Source organism: Tenrec ecaudatus, chromosome X (genome assembly GCF_050624435.1).
Source record: "Tenrec ecaudatus isolate mTenEca1 chromosome X, mTenEca1.hap1, whole genome shotgun sequence".
In the NCBI taxonomy this organism is placed as follows: domain Eukaryota; kingdom Metazoa; phylum Chordata; class Mammalia; order Afrosoricida; family Tenrecidae; genus Tenrec; species Tenrec ecaudatus.
In genome coordinates, this window is record NC_134548.1 from 5,107,933 (window position 1) to 5,129,949 (window position 22,017).

Below are 22,017 nucleotides of genomic sequence, written 5' to 3' on the forward strand. Positions count from 1 at the left end.
GACACCAGGAGGATAGGAAACAAGAACAGATTTGCTCGTTTCTCCCACGAAGGCAAGCACAGGTGAATCTGCCCCCGGTGGTGACCTGCTTGAATGATTGCAGGTTCCAGTCTCCCTGAAGAGCCTAGGGAGACAGGCCCCAGCACCAATTTGGGAAACTCAGTCAGTTTGACTGACAGCCTTGCCGTCCTGATTGAGCCAGGCAGCTCAGTGTTTACCTTCTGCTCCCTCCCTGCTAACTGCCTAGAAGTGACGTCAGCTTTCTTCCGGGCTCGTCTCACTGCCAGAGCTGTAGGACAGGGTAGAACAGCCTCATGGGTCTCAGACATGGGTAACTCGGTAGGTGGGAGTAGAAAGCCTTGCCTTTCTCCCTCGGAGTGGCTAGCGGTTTTGAACTGCTGATGCTGTAGTTGGCAGCCGAATGTGTAGCCTTTATGCCACCAGGGCTGTAGAAGCCCCCAGCATATGTGTGTGTGTGTGTTTGGGGGGGAGGAGGGGTTGATTTGAGGCTACCTCTTTTTTGTGTTGGGCGTGGCATGTATGCGTATTTCTGAGGGCTGCTTTTTAAAAATAAAAAAGAGAAAAATTAGCAAAACAAAAACAAGAAACCAAGAGAAAAAAAAGAACAACCACAGAATTCCAGATCTGTCAAGGGTGTCTCTCCTTTTTCTAAATCGTGTTATCAGTATGTCATTCACCTGTCATGCAGGGTCCTCATACAGTCATGTGCGGACATTATCTCCACATTCAGTTCCAGAACATTCCCTTCTTTCTCTTCCTCATTGGTGTTAGCTCCCCATATCCCGCCATTCCTGCTTGCCCCTCCAAACCAAGCCAGGCCAAGCCCAGCTCGCCGCCACAAAGTTAGTGCCCCCTCACAGCAGCCCTGTTGGACAGGGTAGCCCTACCCTGTGGGTTTCTCAGCCCCTCACTCTTTACAGGACTGGAAAGCCTCAGCTCTCTCCCAGGGAGGGGAGCGGCAGGTGGTTTTGACCCGTGGACCTTGCAGATCACAACCACACATGTGACCACTCTGCCACCATGATCACCACTCTGGTTGTTGTCTCTCCAGATTTTGCTCCCCTCCCCTGGACTTCACACAAGGTGTCCCCCTACTCTGCTGTGGACCAGAATGCCCCTTCCCTCCATACATGGCCCACCGGTTATCTTTGGCCACTGCCGTCGCAGGCTCAAAGGATGCCTGCGGGTGTGAGGGTGGTGCCGGCCGATTGGTCTGCATTCCATGCTGCTGTGAGTCAGGGCCCGTGCTGTGGGCGTGGGGTGCATCAGGAGAGCCTGGAGCTGCGTGGGGTGCCAGACCCAGGAGGACAGAACTCTGTGGGCCCCACATAGGCGAGGGCAGCTAATGTGCACAGGCTGCAGCATGCTGGTCAAGGTGGTTGGCGGGAAGGGCAGCGGTACCTGGGTGGAAGCGCCGAGTTTCTGTGCTGCTGGGAGACAGTCTGCAGAGGGAGGGACCGGTGGACGGTGGGGCCGCTTGGTAGCCGTCACTGGTGTCCTGATATGTATTCATGATAACTCTCATTGGCAGATGTGTTGTACGGTGTTACACACACGCCCACTGAGGCATTCCAGACTCCATGCCTCTGTCTGTGGATATGGGGGCCGCAGGTGCTGAGGGCTGTCCACTGAGGGCCCTCCTCTGTGGACCATCCACTGAGGGCCATCCATCCACTGAGGGCTATCCATCCACTGTGGACTGTCTATTGAGGACCGTCCACTGATGGCAGTCCATCCACCGAGGGCTGTCCACTGTGGACCGTCCATCCATGCAGACCATACACAGAAGGTCATATGTCCACTGTTTACCATCCACTGAGGACAGCGACTCTGCATGGCCCCCGCCGAAGAATGGTCCTGGTGACCTACTGTGTGATCGATCAGTTTGCTCGGCGCCTTCCTCCCTCCCTTCCACTCTGCACCTGGAACTCATCCCTGCTCTCCTGGCACCGCCCACAACACACACCACACCCACAATGTGTGGGGGTTCCACAGCAGCGCTCTCCAGCGCCTGTGGGCCATGCTCCTTGTCTGGACCAGCTTCGGGCAGTGGACTCCTCTCTAGCCATGAAGGTGCCAATCCTGCAGCAGCTCAGAGCTGCTCAACAGTCCCCCTGAGGCAGGTGGTACAAATGTAGCCCTGGCCCATCGCAGGACCTACACCAGCCCAGGTGCTGGCCCTGGCCTGGTCCGCTGGGTTTCGTTGGGCCAGCAGCTGTGCAGGTACAAAACACGATCTTTGGTCCTCTCTCATGCTGGTTCAGCGCATGTCTGCGTTGGAGCTGAAGCATCGCTGCACCTGTGCTCACCGCAAGGCCCACGGTTTCAAGCCCACCAGCTGCTCTGCTGGAGAAAGCAGAGGCCGTTGGCTCCCATAAAGACGGACTGTCTCAGAAGGTCCGATAATAGGAGGCTTGTGAGTTGGAATTGACGGGGTGGCAGGGGGGTTGTTACCCTTGATACAACTCTGAATTTGGAAGAAGACGGGGAGTCAGGCTTGTCTCTTGTCTTCTTACTTTGTGGTTTTCCACACAAGCTTTATTAGGAAATACATTTTGGACTCTACGTGGGCAGTAGGTGGGCTTCCTTAGGCACCAGGTTTGGTTAACCTTCTCCTACACAATGTCTTGTACATTGAAAAGGAGGCTTACTTGTGCTGTTCTTCAAAAACTGTCCCCTGAGGAAAGATGACCGCTGGAACGTGCTGGCTCCCTGCTTAAACCAAGCTTTATTTACTGTGGTGGATGCCGGTTGGCTGAGTTTGACCCCTGGCTTTATGTCGGGTCGGCTGAGTTTGATCCCTGGCTTCCTGAGTGAGGACAGAGCTGTCCACAGGGGTGCTTGCCTCTCAGTAGGTTACCAGGTGTTTCTGTTTGAGAGCTGAACTCCCCCACCCAAACTTTCTGTTAGCAGTCGAGTGCTAAACTGTTGGACTATTAGAATGCCCGCTCTCCCCGATTAGGATCTGGTGCCTAGCAACCCCATGTAGGGTGCCCAAGGCTGTCAAGACGGGACCAGATCTTCTCTTTCTCTGGCGGAGAGGCTGGTGGGTTTGAACCGCTGGCCTTGCAGTTAGTAGTGCAGTGCTCATGAGACACCATCATCAGGGCTCCTTCTCGGCGTCCCTAGGCCAAAGCAAACCAAACTCGCCGCCCATGAGTCCAGCCAAACTCAAAGTGATCTGATACGGGGTTCCAGGGTTTCCTATATCTCGATGGGGGCAGGCAGCCTCCTCTTTCTTCCTCTGGGCAGCTGGTGGGTTCAAACTGCTGTCCAATGCTTCTTCAGGGACGTCTTTTAAAGTATATATGGTAGCGTGACTCATCTATGGTGCTGTGGCTACAACAGTGGGCCCAAGCATAGGGACAGCTGTGAGGCTGGTACTGGAGTAGGCGGTGTTTCCTTGTGTGGTGCGTGGGGCCGCGATGGCTCAGAACTCACAACCACACAGCTTGTTTGTTATTAGCATGTGCCTGTGTCTGCCTACCCGGCAACTAAGGAGATCTTTCACAAGCTCAACCCAGGACGTGGGCCACGGAACGTCTCCTCCTCCACAAGAAGTAACCCCAGACGGCCTAGATGGTGAGGCCGCACCCCACCCTTAACTGGGTGACAAGATTATTCTAACACAGGGGTGAGCTCAGTTCTAGATCTGACAAGGGCGAGTAAAGGTCATGGTCCTGGGAGTCCCCCCAGAGCAGTCTCTGTAGATGTTAATAAGCCTGGTCTCTTGTGTGGCTGGGTGTTCTGTTCCACATCTCTCTCCCACCCTGCCCAGGACCCTCTGGGGTGGTCCCTTTCAGAGCCGTGGGGGGTGGCAGCTGGGCACCATCTAGTTCTTCTGGTCTCAGGGCTATGGAGACTTGTTTGTGTGTCCCATCAGTCTGTTGGACGGCTTTCCATTTTCCCCATCTTCCCCACGTTCCCTTACTCCAGACAGGGAGCCACCCACAGCTGCCGCCCCTTCAGTGGCCCCTCATGTCTGCGTCTGCATTTACCATGGGCGTCCACGTCCACTGTCTTTTGTTCACCTCGGGATGTCCACCTGCAGACGCCACTTGGTGTCTGCTCACTTACCATTGTCAAGTGCTCCTCTCTGTCATCCCATCCCTGGGCGGGAAGGGAGGGGTTGTGCCCAGGGTCAGGGGCCTGGGAGTCGGCACTGCAGCCGAGCAGCCCCATGCCTGCCTGGCTTCATGGCCCAGAAGTTGGCCCAGGTTTGCTGTCTGAACTGGTGAGAAATCCTCATTGGCCTGAACTCTGGGAAACAGAAACTGCGGAACGACCTCTGGGTTTCCACAAGCCTGTTCATCTCATCCTTGGTATTTATTTAAGAAAAACGAAAGGCTCATCAAGAGACAACACCCAAGTGCACCCTGGTTCCTTAAGGCCTGGCGTATATTTTTAAACTTTAATAAACAATGTCTTAAGTGTATTTATTTAAATATGTGAAACTAGGCCATCTTCTCAGTTGAACATGTCCTGCCTAGAACATCTGACATATTTGGCCTGGGGCTGAGGCTGGGGTGGGGGCTGAGGGTGGGTGGTGGGGAGACCCATGTTCCTCTCCCATTGATTGGAGGTTGCCGATTCAGCTGGGTTAGGATCCCTGCACCTGCCTGGTGGTTCTGGAATGTGTGTGCTCCTCACTTCAGGTCATGGGTCGTTCCCTTGTGGTCACCACTCGATGTTCATGTGTTCGTTGGCCAGGAACCCAACACAGACTTATTTCTATTTGCAGGATGATGTTGAAATCCCCGCCGGGAACGGGTCTGCAGGTTACCACACACATTGTCCAGGTCCGCTGTCAGCGGGGCTCAGCTCACTGGCAGCGGGCTCATGTCTGGCTTTCTGTCTGAGCGTATTTTAAGACCCTGGCCGTGCTCTCCTTCGTCATGGAGAGGAGGGGACCCATGACAATGTGCGTGGCAGCCGGTGCCCTGGACAATGTGGGTAGTAACCTGCACACTGGACAGTGTGTGTGTGAGCTACAATCTACATTGGCATATTGGCATTTGTTCTGGCTGCTCCCCCCTCTCCCTGGTCATCCCTGCAAGCCCCTCCTCCCTTGCAGCCTGGCCCTTTGTGCAACCCTCTTTGAGGTCTCCACTCCCCCCCCCCCAGTCTCAGCTACGAGGCTGTCAGCAGGGCCCCTGAGCTTCCCACCCAGGGCGACAGTGAAGACATCTGGCCAACAGCACCGAGGGGCCGGGTTCCTGGTGCTGGGGTTTAAAATGTACACACAGCCAAGTACAGAACCGCCCCAGAGGGGCAGTGGTGGGCCCCTTCCTTGTGGTCTCTGCCCGGCAACACCTGCCCCTTGTCTGTCACCTGTTTGTCCAGCCGCGGGGCTCTGTGGGAGGTGCAGAGGACATGGTGTGGTGGGCCAGAGATGTCCCTTCAGAGTGGGGATAGGCAACTTGGGGGTCCTGACCATCCTACATGGGGCCTAGGGACAGCACACAGGGGGTCCTCAGGGGGCAGGTGGGGCGGGCTTGGCCTCCGTTGTTCAGGGCATGGAGGAGTTCAGGTGCCCAGCAGTGGACGCCCTGCGGCCCTGTGTGTCCTGCTCCTGTGCTGCATGGGGCTGGCTGTCACTGCCCTTTCCCAGGGCCAGGGGACCAGTTGCCAGACCATTCTTCGACAGTGCCTCTGGGCGGACCCAGACTGCTCACCTTGCGGACAGCACCTGTGCTTTTCATGCACAGGCCTGCACAAGCAGGGACTCTTCAACTGAGGCCGCAAACAGGCTTTTGCTCTGTCCTGTTCACGGCCACCCTGCGTGCATGCCGGCTGGGCCCACTCACCGGCTTCTCAATGACTGCCAGGCTTTCTCCTGAGCTGTCTCTGCTGAACCCGAACCTTCCACCTTTCAGGTATTGTTAGAGGAGCAAAGGGGCCCTGGTGATGTGCTAGTTATACGCTGGGCTGCTTACTGCAAGGTCAACAGTTCAAAACCACCAGCCGTTCTGCGGGAGAAAACAGGTCTCTCTACTCCTGTCAAGAGTTACAGTCTGGGAGCTTCCCAGGACAATTCTGCCCTTCCTATAGGGTTTCCATGAACCTATGGGGCTGCTATGCGCCTGTGGGGTTGCTGTGAGCCTGTGGCCTTGCTATGAGTTGGCATCAACTGGGTGGCGAGTTTGGATAAGTTTTCTGGTGAGGGTCCGACCAGGATCCAGAGAGGACAGTGACAAGCCGTAGTTCTCCTGAGGCCGCAGGCAGCATCTGGGGGTGGATGTTGTCACGGGGCCCACAGCTGCCATGGGTGACTTCAGAGCCTCACAGCCAGGGAATGGCTGCACTTGACATGTAAATACTTCTTTGCTCAAAGGTTTCCCCTGTTCCCCCTTTTCCCTTTGGAGGGTGCCTGTAACAAGCAGTTTCCTTTCTCAGTGGATCCGGGGGGATTGCCCCATCCACCCGCCTGCCCACAGAACGTGGGTGCCTCAGAGGTGTGCTTGGCCACGGCTCGCCCATCTCTAGGATGAAATGGAACCCTTAACCAGGGCTTCACGCGGAGATACTGTGGCAGCAAGCCCATAGGACGGCTTAAGAAGCAAAAGCCCTTCATGAAGGTGAAGGCACTCAGCATTGGGCTGCTAGCCGCACGGTCGGCAGTTCAAGCCCACCAGGAAAACAATGAGGCGTTCTCCTCTAGTGAAGACATGTAGCCTCAGGAACCCATCGGGGCTGGTCTGCTCTGTGCGACAAGGGGTGCTCAGGGCCAGAATCAGCTGGGTTGTGGTTTGTTGTTGTTGTTTTTTTTTACATTTTATTAGGGGCTCATACAACTCTTATCACAGTCCATACATATACATACATCAATTGTATAAAGCACATGTGTACAGTCTTTGCCCTAATCATTTTCTTTTTTTTCTCCTCTTTTCTTTTTTTACATTTTACTAGGGACTCATACAACTCTTATCACAATCCATACATACACATACATCAATTGTATAAAGCACATCCATACATTCCCTGCCCCAATCATTCTCAAAGCCTTTGCTCTCCACTTAAGCCCTTTGCATCAGGTCCTCTCCCCCCCCCTCCCCGCTCCCCCCTCCCTCATGTGCCCTTGGTAATTTATACATTGTTACTTTGTCTTATCTTGCCCTATCCGGAGTCTCCCTCCCCGCCTTCTCTGCCGTCCCTCTCCCAGGGAGGAGGTCACATGTGGATCCTTGTAATCAGTTCCCCCTTTCCAACCCACTCACCCTCCACTCTCCCAGCATCGTCCCTCACACCCTTGGTCCTGAAGGTATCATCCACCCTGGATTCCCTGTACCTCCAGCCCTCATATGTACCAGTGTACAACCTCTGCCCTATCCAGCCCTGCAAGGTAGAATTCGGATCATGGTAGTTGGGGGAGGAAGCATCCAGGATCTGGGGGAAAGCTGTGTTCTTCATGGGTACTACCTCGCACCCTAATTGACCCATCTCCTCTCCTAAACACCTCTATGAGGAGATCTCCATTGGCCGACACTTGGGCCTTGGGTCTCCACTCTGCACTTCCCCCTTCATCCAATATGGTATATATATATATACACACACACACATACATACATACATACACACATATATATACATATACACATATATCTTTTTTTTTTGCATGATGCCTTATACCTGGTCCCTCTGGCACCTCGTGATCGCACTGCCTGGTGTGCTTCTTCCATGTGGGCTTTGTTGCTTCTGAGCTAGATGGCCGCTTGTTCACCTTCAAGCCTTTAAGCCCAGGCACTATCTCTTTGGATAGCTGGGCACCATCAGCTTTCTTCACCACATTTGCTTATGCACCCATTTGTCTTCAGCGATCCTATCATGGAGGTGTGCAGCCAATGATATGATTTTTTGTTCTTTGTTTTTTAAGGCAAACCACCACATGTGAGCTGAGGTTGTGGATCTGTTTGGGTCTGAGGTGCACATTGCTACCAGCCTGGCTTTAAAGTTGTGCCAGTTTCTTCAGTGTGGCCCTGGCAGCCGATGCTGCATGCCAAGGGAGGGGTTGAATTGAGCTCTGCTCTGTGACCCATTGAGAAGCCCTGCCTAGGACCCTGCAGTGTCAGAAGCCTTTTCCCGGGTTCAGGCTACGTGATTTCATTTCAAACTGGTATCCCGAGAGCTGAAAGTCACATGCACAGGAACTGTGCATGCGCTCTCTGCTGCGTCATTGTTGCGCTCTGAATGACATTGGACACAAAAGCATGCAGCACTTGTTTACATGGTAACAAAACAGGCTGCTATGCAGCGGACACTGAGTGTCGCAGACCCATAGGTGGTGGCTTCTGCATCAGGGCAAACTTGGCCAGCATCCTCAACAGAGCACACTGGGGTACTGAACTGCGCCATGCGTGTGTGGGCACGCTCCGTTCTTGAGTCTTCCCTGTGTTCGGTGAGACAAATGACCCACAGGGTGCTCGGGTGAGACTCGGCGATGGCCAGAAGGGTGGTGGTGTGAGTCTGTCCAGAGGTGCTTTGTTTGAAGGTTCAAAGGCCCGGCAGAGGACTTCATGTGAGAAACGGCGTGGCATATGATTCTGCCCTGGTACCGACAGGTCCCCAGGAGCTGGGCCCACTTCCATAGGGAGCTTTCCTTTTTCTTAGGGTGCTTATGCTCTGAAGAAGGTTCAGAACCACTGCCAGGAGTCAATGCCAGCTCATAGCGACCCTACAGGACAGTGTAGAACTGCCTTTGTGGGTTTCCAAGACTGTGACTCTTGATTGGGAGTAGAAAGCTTCAGCATTCTCCCAATGAGCAGCTGGTGGTTTTGAACTGCTGATCTTGTGGTTAGCAGCCCACCAGTTCACCACTATGCCGCCAGCACCCTTTGGTACAGTCAGTTAGATTACATTTATAATTAATTGATTACTTCTAGATCACCATAGAAAAGAAAGAAAAACTCGCTGCCTCTGAGTTGTGGCCTGCTCAGAGAGGCTCTGTGGAGGGTAGAAGCAGCCCTGTGAGTTTCCTGTTGACTGGGATCCACAAGGTCAGTGGTTTGAAGCCACCAGCTGCTCTTCGGGAGAGAGGCATGGCCTGTAACACTTTCCTGGAACAGAGGCCTTGCCTCTCTCCCGAAGAGCAGCTGGTGGCTTCAAACCACTGACCTTGTGGGTGGGTCCCAGTCAACTGAGTCACCACTATGCCTCCAGGGATCCTCATAGAAAACAAAGGGCCCTTGAAATCTGCCTATTGCTCCCCAATACCTTGGCTCTGGGGTGGGGATGGGAAAAGGGTGTTTTGCTCACAGGGGCCATGCAGCAGCGTCCAAAGACATTTTCAGTCATCACATTTGGGAGGTAGGGTGTATGCCTGTCATCCGTGTGGACAGACCACAGAGCAGCTGTAAATGCAACAGTGCACAGGGCAGCCCCCAGTATGAGAACGGTGCACCCACACCTGAATAATATGTGTGTGTATGTGTGGGATTTGTGTGTGTGTGTGCGCGCGCGCGCGTGCGCATGTGTTGAGGTGGGGGGGCACCCTTTCAGTGCCAGTTGCACTTCCTGTTTTGTAATAAGCAGAAATGTCCACAGGCTGTGTGAGAACCATGCCCCTATGTTCAGTGAGACAGACAACCCACAGGGTGCTCGGGTGCTTGGGTGAGACTTGGTGACGGCCAAAAGGGTGGAGGGGTGAGTCCACCCAGAGGTGCTTTGTTAGAATGTCCAGAGGCTCAGAAGCGGACTCTGTGACCCCTTCCCATCTGGCCCACTGCATTCTGGCCTGCTCACTGGAAGTGCAAGCACTCTGTGTTGGTGTCCTGAGCTTTCTGGAAGTACACCGGAAGGGCAAGTGTTGGCCCAGCCCCCGTGCACCGCTGGTCTGTATACTGCCAGGAAGTGCCTGTGTTGGCTGGTGGTGGGCCCTGGATATGTACTGGTTGGACACCTGTGGTCAGGAGGGTGTGCACTGGACGTGTATGCAGGCTGGCCAGCGAGGCCAGTTGGATGCTGAGCTGTTTCAGCCATAGTTCGTTTTGCAGACCACTCCACTCCCAGATGTTCCACATCTGAGCCCTCTGAAGGCCCGTGTGCCTTAGAAGCCTGGCAAAGGTGAACACCCGGTTTGGGTCCGTCCTGAACGCTTCCGAAAATGTCGGCATAAGAACAGTGCTATGACAGCCAAAGACACACCTTTCTCCTTAAACTGTGTTTGAGCGCATCTTTGCTTGTAGGGCCCATTTTGTAAAGGAGGTGGGTGTTTGCTTCCCGCACCATCAATTTCATCTCTGATAGTTGAAGCGCCTAATCGGCGCTCTCCTCCCTGGGATTTGCCTTCACCCTGCTCCTGGTTCTAAAACCTGATTACCTGAAATGGCCACCCAGAGGAGAGACTTCATGGCCCACCCAGCATGCCTTTTCTTCCAGTGCATGGGGGGGGGGTGTCTTTCTACTGAGACGTAAGTGGACGGTCACGTGAAGATAGAGGCAGAGGGAGTCATGGTGTGACCACAAGCCCAGGAGTGCCCTGCAGCCAGAGGAGACAGGAAATATGGTCCTCCAGGGGCCTCAGCCCCCAGAGCCCTCAGAAAGTGCACGGGCCTGCAGACCCCCCCCCCCAGCTGGCTGTGGGGGAGCCTCTGGCTTAGGCCCCCTCCCCAGTGTGTCCTGCTCTGTTGGGCAGAGAGAAGGAATGGTGTGCCCTCAGGTTGTCGCCAGCCACCTAAAGATCTCTTCGTGGAGAGCCATCCACATTCCCCTAAGAAGCAGGAAACCTTTCCTGTCATCTGCACGTCCCCCTATGGTGGTGCTGGTTTTGCGGACAGTTTGCTGCTGGTTTTGCTACACTCTTGAGCAGGCCCCAGACGGGACGCAGAATCAGACGGACACTCTGGAAGGCCTCGGCTCTTCCAAGCAGGGGGGTTCAGCAGTGGCCGGTGTGAGGACGTGTTGGCGGGGCTGTGTGAAACCGTGACCCTGAGATGCCCGCCTACCTGGCGCAGGCCTCTAGTGGTAAACAGGAGGTCACCTGAGGGCCATCCCTCAGAGTCTGGCCCCTGGGGACAGGCGGGGCCCCTGGAGCAGCCAGAGCTTCCGGGAGTGAGGCTTCTTTTTGTAATGAGAGCCCGGAAGCAGATCCACCGGCATCAGCATCATTGGAGCCCTCGGGCTGAGTCTGTTTGTCTGGGGAGTCAGTTTGTCAGATGCATAAGCAGGCGGCCTTCTTGGGAGGAAATACCTAGATGCAGCCCTTGAGGTAACAAACTGCGTTCAAACCCCCATGGGGAGGGGAGTCAGGGGGGGATCCTTCTGGGTTAGCGTGCTTTTCTGAGGGGTTGCAGACTGTGTAACGTCCTCACGCCTCTTTATATCAAGAACTTGCTAGAGGGCTTGAGACGTCTCTCGAAACTACCTTATACCCCTCTGTTTCATTGAAAACACCTCTCCCATTTGATCCAGGAGCGTGTAGCTGAGGAGAGCATGTCGTTCTTTGGGGAGGGGGGTGCGGGGAGGGACTGGGGGTGTGGGTGGGGAGCAGTCAGCCTGATTTCTAAGGCTGCACCAATCAGGGAGGGACGTGACTGGCACAGCAGATTTCCAAAACAAGCCAACCCTTCTGTGAAGGCGACTGTGGAATGCCTGCGCCTGTGCCACCTCATTGGTCGTTTCTTGTGCGGTGTATGGATTGTTGTAAGCGCTGTAATAGCCCCCACTAAAATGACTTTTAAAAAAAGTTAGGATCAGGTGTGGGCGCTGTGGATTGCTCTTGAGGGCTCATCTACCCCAAATGCTAGCCTCCTGCTGGCCTTGACTTGTAGACACAGCATAGCTCTGTTTCTGTGGCCACCTGCCCTCCAGTGACCCCTTCCTTCTGTGCCTGTCAAGTCTGTCTCTCTGTTTATCTTCAGTCCGTTTGGACTGGGCCACATGCTCCCCAACCTTGCTCCAGGTCATGACGTAAACTATGCCTTCGAGGGCCCCTTTTTCCAGGACTGAAGTCTGCCCTGGACGACAGAGGCCCACCGCATGGCCAGTTCCACAGGAGGAGTTTGTGGAACTCCAGAGTTATGAAGCATTAGAATGAACCTCCCTGCCCTCGAGTTGATTCATAGCGACCCTGGAGGATGGGGTAGAACCACCCTATGAGGGTCTGGGGCTGCAACTCTTTCCAGGAGTAGAAAGCCTGCTCTTTCTTCCTCAGAGCAGCTGGTGGTTTTGAACGTCTGACCTTGCTGTCTGCTGCCTGGTGCTTCACCCCCACACCACCAGGCCTTGTAACTGAGAGCTGAGCCGTTCCTTGCTTTCAGCTAGTTTGACATCGACTGGTAAGTCCCACAGGCTGGAGTAGACTGGGCCGGTTGCCCTTTTGGGTTCTGCTGACCAGTTCAGGAGGCCCAGGCCTGCATGAGGTGAAGGGGCACACAGTGGGGCTTCAGGAGCCTATGGGCAGCCAGCATCAGGCCCTGGACGGGGGACCCACCTTGGGTAGGTCAGGGAGTCCGTTAAGATCCATGTAATTTTAGAAGCTGCAAATATCACCCATCAATATTTAATGTTCTGTTTATAGACTTTCAGCCTCTTAAAAATGCAAGGCTCGTCTGGGAGGAGGCTGGCCAGTAAAGTCCTAAACCCAAAGCAAACCCACTCACCTGGACCCTGTGGGACAGGGTAGAACTGCTCTGTGGCTCTGTATGGGAGGAGAAAGCCCAGTCTGTCTCACAGGACGGCTGGTGGATTCAAACTGCTGACCTAGAAGGGAGCAGCCAGCATGTAGCCAGTGGGCCACTGGGGCTCTTGGATGGAAATCGCTTCCCCTCCATACCCCAGGGAGTTGGGGCAAACCCGCCAACCTCCCTAGCGCTCCCCAGGTGACGCATCAGCAGCACTTACCTCAAGGCCTCCTCGCACTGCACCGTGCTCTCCTGATAATGGAAACTGTGCGGGTAACCTTTGTATCACAAACTCGGTGTAAAGAGAAAATAGATACCTGCGAGCCATGGGAAGTCCCCACCTGCGCCTGGGCTCCCCTTGTGCATGTGTGTGAATTTCAGCTTACCAGGCTGTGTGGTGGTGGTGGTGTGTGTGCTGTTGTGTGCCAAGGAGAGCACTTCAGCCTTCTGGGGGACCCTGTGTGACAGAGAGCCACCCCTCCCTGCGGTCTCCTGGCCAGCACCCTTGCCCAAGAGGATAGAGGGTTGCCAGGTCTTTGTACCTGGAGTCCCAGCACTGCCCTGTGGTGGGCAGCACAGCACAAGCCACGGGCCTGCAGACACTGGGGTGGGTGCCCGTGGCTCACCCCCTCAGGTACCTAGGCCTAGTATTTACACAGTGGACTGCCAACCACTAGGCTAGCAGTCAAAAACCACCAGCTGCTCTGCGGACAGAAGACAAGGCCTTCTCCTCCCAGGACGAGTGACAGTCCCGGGAAACCCACAGGGGCAGTTCTACCCTCTGCACAGGGTCACGATGAGGCAGAATTGACTCGATGGCAGGGAGCAGGTATTGTTTCTCTCTCTCTCTCTCTCTCTCTCTCTCTCTCTCTCTCTCTCTCTCTCTCTCCCCCCTTGCTGGATGGCAGGGAGCTGGTGTTTCTCTCTCTCTCTCTCTCTCTCGATGGCAGGGAGCTGGTGTTTCTCTCTCTCTCTCTCTCTCACACACACACACCTTGCTGGATAGCAATGAGCTGGTGTTTTTCACACATACACACACACATATACACACCTTGCTGGATAGCAGGGAGCTGGTGCGGTTTCACGCGCACACACCCCCGCCTTATAGTAGTAGGCAGCTTCCCACGTGGCTGTGCAGGGTAGGCGTTTGATAAGGTGGCACCAGTTGTGGAAAAAATGTTTATGCATCTTACCCATCAAGTGCACATAAGGAAATATATTTCAGACGCAGTGTCAGCGGTGTAAATTGCTTCCAGTTTGGGCTGTAGGATGGGCTGCTAAGAATAGACTTGTGGGTCTCTGGAGACTGATTACCAACCTGCTTTCCTGACGGTGTGTACCATCTGTATGGGGGCTGCAGGAGGTACATTCTCTCTAACAGCTTGGAGACGTTCCGTGGTGAACAGAGCCCACAGAGCAACCGTTGGGTTGTGTCTTCCACCATTTGTCTTTCAGTTTAAAGGGCTGTAGCTCAGGGCAGGAGCCCTGGTGGCATTGAGGTGAGGTATTGGCTGCGATCTGCAAGGTTGGCAGTTCTAAACCACCACCAGTTCTGAGGGAGAAGCATGGACTTTCTACTCCCGTAAAGAGTTACAGTCTCTGCAATTGGACATACCCTCATAGAAGGGTCATAAGAAAGGGACAAATCAGCCAGGGTGCAGTATAGCATTGATGGAACACACAACATTCCTCCAGTTCCCCCCCATCCCCCGCTCCCACTATCATGACCCCAGTTCTACCTTATAAATCTGGTTAGACCAGAGCACGTACACTGGTTCAGATATGAGTTCTTGACACATGGAATCCAGGACAGGTAAACCCTCAGGAACAGTAATGGGAAGAGTGCTACCAGGAAGGTAGGGGGAGGGTGGGGGCGAAAGAGGGAGAAAGGGGGAACTGGTTACAATGATCAACATATAATCACCACCACCCCTCCCCCAGGAGACAAACAACAGAAACGTGGGTGAAGGGAGACAGCAGGTGTCAGATATGAAAATAATAATAATTTATAATTTATTAGGGGTCCACAGGAAGGAGGGAAAAAAGAGGAGCCATTACAAGGGATCAAGTAGAAAGACAATGTTTTGGAAATGATGGCCACCAACATATGTACAAGTGTGCTTGACACAATTGATGTCTATGGATTGTCTTGGAAACTGAGAAGGGCAGTTCTACACTGTGCAGGAAGGGGGGACTGGGCTCAGAACTCTTTGGAGGTTTTCCCACCCCACAGAAAGGGTGAGGGGCTCCCGGGGTTTGCCTAACAGCAGTATCCGAGCTATACTTTAAACTGTCCCTCCCTGCCCCTGTGCTCTGAGAGGCCTCTGGAGAGGGCCAGCTTGGACCTGCTTACTCAGCCACCACCTTGCTCAGCAGTGCAGATTCTGAGAGGACTGCAGTTGAATCACTTCGAACCTTCTGCCAGTAAGGTGCATCTCTTGGGTCTAAGAAGGGGCATGAAGGCCAGAACCTGCCACGCGCGACCCGGTGAGCCGGCTGTAGGGACGTGGCGTGACTCTGAGCAACATGAGCCAGGCACAGGAGGATCCAGGTCATAGCAACCACTCCACTGGGTTGGAACAAGTGTGAATCCTCTGGGGGGCTGGCACTCCCTTTTCCATACGAGATCCCTGCTTATCACGCCTGGACTGGCCCCTGCCTCCTGCCTGCATATCAGATGCTGTCCTTCTGGGCTCACTCAGCTGCCTGTGCCCAGGAGCCTGCATCCCTCCAGGCCTGCCAGTGTCTAGGAGCCCTGGGACACAGTGGGTATGTGTTGGGCTACAAAGTCAGCAGTTCGAAACCACCACAGGCTCCAAGAGAGAACAGTGAGGCTATTGGTTCCCATAGACACAGCCTTGGAAACCCACAAGAGCAGTCCTACTCTGCCCTGGCGGGTCACTGTGAGTCGGAATGGACTTGATGGCAGTGAGTTTGGCCCATTGTCTGGCTGGACGTGGTGTGTAAGCATGGCAGCAGGTCCAGGTGGAAAGGACGCCCTAAAGTGGCCTTCCTCTCTGCGGTTCTTCCACGTTCCATCTGTGAGAATGAAGGCACAAAGTGATTCCAGGGCACCAGCGCTGGGCAGGGCAGTGGGAGGGTTGACAGTTTGATCATTGTCATGGCTGTCATTGTGTCTCCCAAAGACATGTCAGCTTGGCTGGGTCATGGACTCCCATAGTCTGACAGTTCCGCCCTGGTGTCATATGACAATTCTGATATGCCACTTGGCAGTTCTGACATGATGTCCACTGGCCGCTCTGATGTGATGCCACTTGGCAGTTCCAGTGTGATGCCATTGAGCAGTTCTGGTATGATATCATGTGGCAGTTCTTGCATAGTGGCAGTTGGCCCTGATGTCATTGGGCATTTTGGTAACGGTATCTTGAACCTCACTTTGTGGTTTGCTGTGCTGTAATGGGAATCAGGTGAGCTGCCCCCTCACTCAGGTGGCAACCTTGTTCTGAAGTGAGGGGAGTTTCTCCGGGCTGCTGCCTGCAGCACCTTTTTCTCTTTCATGCTGAGAGCGTGCCCCCAGCCTGAGAACAAGGGGGATCGCTGTGAGTGCTGTGCACACGTCTCAGGCTGGGCTCGGCCCTTTCCAGAGAAAAATAAAAGAAGCAATAGGACACTGTATGTATCTCCATGCCTCTGCTTGTGGGAGAACTCGGTACAAATGCGGATGTGTCCATCAGAGCGTGTGTGACGTGCTTCTCCCCCAGACGAAAACCCCTGATGTCGATTTGATGTTGGCTCACAGCGACCCTGGAGGGCAGGGTACAACTGCCCCCGTGGGTTTCCCAGACTATCCCTCTGTACAGCTGTAGGAAACGTTCTATCTCTCTCTCTCTCTCTCTCTCTCTCTCTCTCTCTCTCTCTCTCTCTCTCTCTCTCTCTCTCTCTCTCAGAGACTGTTGGTTTCTAACTGCTGGTCTTTAGGGTGTGTTATGTCATAGAATGCAGTAATAATAATGAAGTGTTGTATATGCAAACTTTAAAATGTTGTTATTCTAGCCCCTTTGAATTTCTTTATATCCTTTTGAATCATGTCTTTCGGAAGCTAAATTTCTTTTAAATTCCAGTTATTCCCCCCCCCCATTTGCTTTTGAGCACCCTGCAAAGCACGGCTTCCTGCTGTGTGCTGCCACATGGCTGACAGGGAAACACTCACCTCCGAGGGTGCCCTTGCTTGGAGAACAGTGCGTGCCAGAAAGAAGAGGATTCTTGGTGGGGATGGCACACAGGATGCTTTCCCCACGTGGGGTGTGGTGGGGGCACTCTTCCTTGCAGTTGTGGGGAAGGCTGAGTGCAGGCTTGGAGAGAATTGGGTTCGAGGGTGAGCAGCTCCTGATGGTGTTTTAATCATGTGTCCTACTCAGTGAAGAAAACCAAGACTATGTTGCCCGAAAGCGTTGGCTGTTGGGTGTGTATGCAAATGCGGGGCTTTCCCCGCCATCCAGTGGGATTTTGTCTCCCTGAGTGAGTTTGAGAAGCTGTCCTGCTTCTCTCCCTCGGTGTGGGTCTGCACGCACCTGTGAGCCTGTGGTTTGGGGAGAGCCAGGGTGCAGGCGATAGTGTTACAATGTGGCAGTATGGCCCAGGGCTGGTTTGTAGAAGAAGCAGGTAGCCTGCCCTTTCTTCCTACATACCAACAGTAAAACAATGTCTTGGCCTGCTTCAGAAGTGCCCCACCCCCCTGCCCCCCGCCACCAAGTTCAACAGGCCAAGGTCCACACCCAGCCTCAGCAGTCCTGTCCCTCCCGTAGGTCTTCCCTGGGGCACCTCGTCCCATGGCTGCAGACAGGCCTCATCTGTGCTTGTGATTTCCCAGCGAAGGCTGACCGGACGTCATTAGATCCCCAAGCAGCCCAGCTTGGCTAGGATGCAGTGTGATGAATTCAGTGCTGGAAACCGGAGGGGAACAGGGGAAGAAGCCCAGCGTGTACTTAGCTGGCACTGGTGGTGGATTGGAAGCCGGAGGACCTGGGCAGCGAGGGGAGCTTATAGGATTCTGAAGGTGGACGTGCTGAAATGCGCTCACTGCAATGGTGCTGGGGTTACTTTGTTGGCAGCTGCAACCAGGACCCGCAGGCACTTATGCTGGGTCAGACCACCCAGGTGCAGAGTCAGGTGTCTGCAGGCAGGGCCATACTTTCTCCAGACGGACAGACAGACGGATGCTCTGCAGGAGGCGCCTTCCCAGGCTTGGGGCAGCTTCTGCTGCTTCAGGAATTCCTGGGCTTGGAGTAGCGTTGCTTCGCTCTCTGCTGTCCTCACCGTGTGGCTGCCTTCCCTGTGTCTCTGTAGCCAGACTTCCTTCTTCTCTGGGGCCGTGGCCACTTTCCCTCTGAGTCTTGGCTTGTCTCCCTCGAAATCCTTCACTAAGATTAACGCGTTCCAGGACGTGAGTGTTGGGCACATATTTTTTTGGTGGGGGGTGGAGAGCCTTGGGAAATGCTAGCTGTGGTCATTACATAATCTGTTGTCAACTCGATACTCTTGAGAGTGAAGGGGTGGAGCATAACCTGTCAGTCAGGTGGCAGCTTGATGACCTCGTGTGGAGGTGCAACAGAGATAAATAGCTCACTGGAGGTGGGACCCACACTCCCTGCGAGACACATTTGCCCTGCGCCAGAGGAGCCACATGGAGACCCCTGCCAGCGCTCAGATGCTTCCAATACCACTGGATCCACAAGACTTTCCACCCACTGGCCTGGGATCTTCCGACAATCTGTGTCATTGCATGTGTTTAGTGAGGCTGAAGAGGAATTTATAGATTGCTATCGGACATATGGGCTAATAGCAGACTTAAGGACTTGATCTGGATTGGGCTGGGGTGTTTTCTTAATGTACAGTTAACCTTGTATATAAGGCTCTGTCTTACACACGTGAGTCTCCCTGGATTTGCTTCTGTAGTCAATTTCCTACCAGTGTGAATATGCACGTAATTTGGGGGGCACTGCCAGAGCCGGAACAGCAGGAAAGCGTACATCCCAGTAAGAACTCTGACAGCAGAACAGGCAAAGTTCCCAAGGGCACAGGGTTTTCAGCCTCGGCACGGCTGGATTCTCTGCCAGCTCCTTCCTTGTGTCTGGGACATCCTGCCCATCCCGCCCATGCCCGTTCTCTGGCTTCTCGATAATGGTAAGATACCCTCACTGTTGTAACAGCACAGCGTGTCCCCTGCCTCTCGGGGGCCGAATTCCCTATCCGGCTCCTCTGGAATGGAGAGGTTCAGCACGCATAGGTTGGTCAGGGCTGTCCCTGTCGCCTTTGGACGTGGGAGTCGGGCGACATCCCAACCCTGGCGAGGACGGACAGACAGACAGACAGACAGGTGCCCGAGAAGACGCGGACGCAGCACGTTGTTCTGGGGAGTCAGAGCAGCTGGACTTCTTCCTGCAGACCTGAGCAGGACACGCCGTCCCCTGAGTGGGAGGCGAGAAACGACAGGGTGTGTAACAGTGGGGTCAGCGTTCGAGGCTTAAATTCCCTCCTCTCGGGGGTGGCTCAGTTCACACAGAGCTGCGCTCAGAGGGAAAGGGAAGATGGCTCGCTGCACTGTGAAGTTTCACCGGCACGCCGTGTCGGCGATGCTGTGGAAAGCGTGTGTGTTTCAGAATTAGGTCCCCGCTCGCCGTCCTTTCCTAACTGTCTGCAGATGGTGATTTCCCCTAAGTGCTGACTGCGGACCCAAGCAAGACAAAACCCTTGTACAACGTCAGTCTTCCTTTCTCCATTTGCCGTGGTGTTACCTCTAGGTCCGGTTGTGAGCGTTGTGGTCTTCGTTGCCTTGAGCCGTGACCCAGGCTGAAGGCTGCGATCCTTGACCGGTACCAGCAAGTGCTCCCCGTCCTCCTCATGCCCAGCCAGCAAGGAAGGTTGTGTCAGGTGCACATTGCAGGGTGTTTGCGAGCCTCCTTCGGTGCTGAGGCTGCATTCTTGGCCACCCCAGTTCCCTGACGATGTGCCCGGCACGCAGATGGACTAAGTATGGTGAGGAGATGCGAGCTTGGCCCACGCTGCCCCAGATTTGAAACCATGCAGCAAGGAGCCACACAGCGGGCAGTTCCGGCACAGGCAAGGCGACACAAGCAGACATCTTTCTGCCATTCCCTGCTTTCAGCCAAGACCCCTCTGACATCCACAAAGACATCCCTTGTTCCACGTCCTCTTGTGAACCCGGCTTGAATATTTTGTCAGCTTTGTGACATTTTTTCCCCAATGTAATCTTTAGAAAAATTTCATTTGCATATGATATTACTTTGTGTCTCCAAGTTGAATCAACTGTCCTTGGAATGGGCACAGATGTGGATCGCTGTCTGTCGGCTGGCCGAGGAACTGTCTTCCTAAGTTCTTGGCATAGAGTTCTTTTTGGTGGCTCTCCATATTTCATCGCTTTGCCCCAAAAATGCAGCCTGAGGCTTGATTTTCACCGCCCCCCCCAAACGTGTCTTTCCTACACACTTCATTCTCACACCTACTTTCTCTTGCTAGCGGGCGGTGGTGGAGGGGTGGTCTTCTCTCAGCACTTTTACGCTATTCCTTTGGTCAGTCCTGGGCCATCTCCATCCGTAAGGCATTCGACCTGGTGTCCGTTTCACACAGCAGAGGAACAGCAGTGCTCTGTGCTCCAGTAGAGGGCGACGGCTTGGACTCTAGCCCAGTGGTTCTCAACCTTCCTCATGCCGCGGCCCTTTAATACAGTTCCTCCTGTTGTGGTGACCCCCACCAAACCATAATTTTTTTTCATTGCTACCTCATAACTGTCATTTTGCCATTCTTATGAATTGGGCAATCCCTGTGAAAGGGTCGGGGGTCGAACGACCTACAGGTTGAGAACCGTGGCGTTTAGCCAGTCAGTCTGTGGGAACTACAGCCCATCTGATAGCACGGAGATTGGCAGCCCTGCAAACACATGCTCCGCAGCAGCAGGGCTCCCTTCTACCTGCAGGGGTGCTGTGAGCTGGAACCATGCGGAGCAGCCTTTCTCCGTGGCGCACACGGAGGGGTCACCCTAGGCTGGGGTCAGCGCACACCTGTGACAGGGACAGCTGGCTGTGGCAGCCGCCTTGGTGAAGTCCGGAGAGAGCTGTGGGAGACGACGCATGTGTGCCTGCCCTAGCTGGGGAAGCGAGGGGCCTTTCCTCCGCAGCGCTGCAGGGTGAGTTCCAGTCTCCAGAGGCCTTTCCTTCTCTGTTGTCAGTGCTGCCGAGTCGGCATTGAGAACTGCTGGGCCTGCGCCGTCGTACACCCGGCTGTATTGGGCCTGGTTCTGTTTCGTCCATACACCCCTGCTGTGTTGGGTCCAATCCCGCTCCGTCTGTATACCCCCGTTGTTGGGTCCCGTTGTTGCAGCCCCTCTATGGGTGCATCTTAGGGAAGCTGTTCTTGCTCAGACGATGGGGAACACGTACTCCTGTGGTGGGGGCAGAACTCAGGAACATTGGCATGGCGGGTAGGTCATTTCACCAGGGTTTGTAAACCCCACTCAGGAATATGCAGCTTTTCATTCCACCTGATGAGTCAGGATCTAGTTAGGTAGCTGTGACCACACATGCCGTGCACCATGGTCTCACAGGAGACACGTGGATTTAACCTGGGAGGGACCAGGGACCATGACTGGGTGGCAGCAAGCTTCTGGAGCTCTGCCAGAGGTCCTGTCCCCTTGTTCTTATTTCTCTGAAATAAGAGCTGGCTCTCAGTGTGGAATCCACTCCATCTTTAAAGGATTGCTGACCAACCAGGCCCATGCTGTGCAGGGGTTAAGGATTTGAACTGCTGTCTCATTGGCCATCGATCAGGGAGGGCCATCTGGGTACAGCAGGATGAAACCCTGCCCCACCCTGCCCATGATAGATGATAGGTCCAGATCCGAAGTGCTCCATCAGGTCTTGTCTCACCTGATTCGGGCATGGCTAGGCCTTTCTTCCTGGTCTCTGAGTCTGAAATCTCTGCTAGAGGGTTGCATGTCCCATTAACCTTCCAGCCTCCACTGACAGGTGGGGTCCACTGGCCGATGAGAGGACCGTGCTCTTGCACATGAACAAAGAGGGCCCTGCCCCAAGTCACGGTGCACCAGTTGCACCCTTTTGGTTGGGTGACAACATTCAGTTCAGCGTCCCTGGCACTGCAGGCTGTCTTCAAACACACCTGAGGAAACGCAGGTGTGTGCCCTGTGCGGGGTGTCACCGCCGACGCGTTTTTATTCAGCCTGCTGAGCGGAAGGTCGGCCTGGACGCAGGCGCGCCTCGCTGTACATGACGTGCCTAAGTCAACCATTAACCAGAAACCTCGAGTCACTACTTACTTGCCAAGTGTCAGCATTTTGAGAGGGAGGGATAGAGATGAAAGCCTGGCTTTGGTGAAAAGCACTTTG

At 54.4% G+C, this 22,017-nt stretch overlaps 1 protein-coding gene across 4 annotated transcripts in view; it reads left to right on the plus strand.

Annotated features, from left to right (window-relative positions):
• TBL1X (transducin beta like 1 X-linked) overlaps positions 1–22,017 on the plus strand; it is an 81,986-nt gene that overhangs the window by 30,699 nt on the left and 29,270 nt on the right. The window lies entirely within an intron of this gene.